Source organism: Mus caroli, chromosome 17, assembly GCF_900094665.2.
Source record: "Mus caroli chromosome 17, CAROLI_EIJ_v1.1, whole genome shotgun sequence".
In the NCBI taxonomy this organism is placed as follows: domain Eukaryota; kingdom Metazoa; phylum Chordata; class Mammalia; order Rodentia; family Muridae; genus Mus; species Mus caroli.
Window position 1 is genome coordinate 75,734,589 of NC_034586.1, and position 2,554 is coordinate 75,737,142.

Sequence of the window (2,554 nt, forward strand, 5' to 3'; positions counted from 1 at the left end):
AAAAAAAAAAAAAAAAAAAGCTTGAACCTCAAGCTGTTTTGCATGTCAATCATTCTGCCACAAGTTATACCCCCAACCTCAATACCACCCAAAATAAACATTTTAAAGTAGCTCTAAGTGGAAGGCTTCTTTTTGGTCTGTTTTTTCACTCTGAGCTTGGTGAGCAACAGTTCTAGCAGGCTCTGGTGTGCAGCAGGGGCCAGGAGCGGCTTTGGACTGCAAGAGCTGCCGATCCCGTCCTAGGACTCCCCTTTCTGTCTGTTAGCTATGCCTTTACCTCTTCTGTGCAGTAGCTGGAGGCGTGATGAGAGCAGGGGACAGAAGCTGGTCAGCGAGTTTAGAGCAGGCACCCCAGAGGCAGTCCAGCTCTTATCCTTGGCCAGAGAGAGACTGTGGTTTCTGCTTTAAATGCCAGAAGCATAGGTGAGGGGTGGGGAAGAAGGCTATAGTTTCAGGTCTGGTTTCTTGTTATCTTTCTTTGGCACAGCCACCTGGAAGCTATTCATGATGCAACCAAAGCCCAGCCACTCTCCCTTTATCCAGCAGCTTTAGAAAGGATCCCAGGGCTTTCGTGGTGCAAGTGGGTTATATCGATTACCATCTTAGTAGGGATGCAATTAATCTTTGGGCCCGTGTACTCAACCGGTGTCTTAATTTTGACTCCGGTCATTTACAGTTGATCTACACTCAGTCATCTGCAGTCGAATGCTTTACAGCTGGGTCCCTTTATGCTCCAAGGCCTGAAAGTCATGCAGGTCCCTCAATAACTGGAGTGGGATCTGTCTCTGAAGCTGCTGCCTGCCTATGGATCCTGTTCCACTAACTAGGATGCCTTGTCTGGCCTCAGCAGGAGACGATGTGCCTAATCCTATAGTGACTTGATGTGCCAAGATGGGATAACACCCTAGGGGGCGGGGGTGGGGATGGGGGGAATGGCTCTCTCTTCTCAGACTGGAAGGAGATTGGGGGATAAGATAAGAGAGGGGTTTGAGAGGGGGACCAGGAAAGGGGCTGCAATCTGGATGTAAAGTGAATAAGTAAATTAATGAAAAAAAGAATGAAGATTGTAACCCCAGTTTCAGTCCATCTCCTAAATGATTTTTAAGATCTCAGCTCTTGTAGGGAAGGGGTTAGGTTTCTAGAATGGATTAGTGATAGTTTTAGAGGCCATTGTGGATGGGTCTCTACTTCATGGTTGGCTTTAGACCCCACCGCCCATCTCCCCGATAACCCTGGAAAGGGAAATACCACAACTGTCCCTCCTCAGGACTTAAACATCACATGAAAAGTCAGAGGAATCAGGGCTCTGATAAGAGAAAGGCACTTTCTCCTGATCAAACAAGTGGGATTTGAGTTCAGCCTGGGGAGAGACACAGCATCCTAATCTGCTCCAAAGATTGGAGCATTACAGACCATTGTCCCCCTCCCTTAGTCAATTCAGCGAGGACTGTCAATCACCTGGTCAAAAGACACCACCCCACAAGAAAGCTGATTCACATGAAGTCATGCCGAGGAGCTGGGAGGAGCAACCATGCCTTTGATGATGCAGTGTGCTCATCCCTCTGAGGAGCCTGCCTGCTCTTCCTTTTTCTGCCTGGGCAAGCTTTCCCTGACACATTGTATCTGCATCTACATAAATCTCAGAAACTAATGCCCGGGGCTTCATAGCCTAGGTGAAAGCATAAGGCAGGTGGGATGGCTCATTTCACACTTGCTGCTCTTACAGAGGGCCCAAAGTCAGTCAGCACCATCCACAGCAGGTGGTTCACAGCCACTGCCCACAAATCTGACATCTTCACAGGCACCAACATACATGCCATACACACATATACACAAATACACATGAGAGAGACTCACAGAGACACACACAGATACATATAAATTTTGTTTGTTTGTTTGTTTTTCAAGACAGGGTTTCTCTGTGTAGCCCTGGCTGTCCTGGAACTCACTCTGTAGACCAGGCTGGCCTCGAACTCACAGGGATCACCAGCCTCTGCATCCTGAGAGCTGGGATTAAAGGCGTGCACCACCACCACCTGGCCATAAATATTTTTACATAAAATAAAATAAAAAGAGATTGAAGCGATATCTTTCCAAATGCTGGCTACATATAGACAAATGATAGGTAGATGGGAGTGAATAGGTAAATTTTTATAAGTTATTCAGTGGGTTATGTGGAAAAATAAAATTAGGCTTATCCTTCACACTAAACACCAGGATAAGAACTGACAAATCGAAGATCTAAATGTAAAAATGAGAACACAAAAACAAAAGAGGCAGGAGAGGGAGGGAGCGCTTGGTGGGTAAGAGCTCTGGCTGCTCTTCCAGAGAACCCAGGTTTTATTCCCGGCACCCATACAGAGGCTCACAGCCATCTGCACCTCCAGTCTCAGGGGATCTGACAGCCTCTTCTGGCCTCCTCAGGCAGCAGGCATGCACGTGGTGCACCAACACACGCGCATGCAAAACATCCGCCCACATAAAATAAAATAAGAGCAATTCTTTTAAAACTACTTTTCTTTTTTTTTTTTTTTTTTTTTTTTTTTTTTTTTTT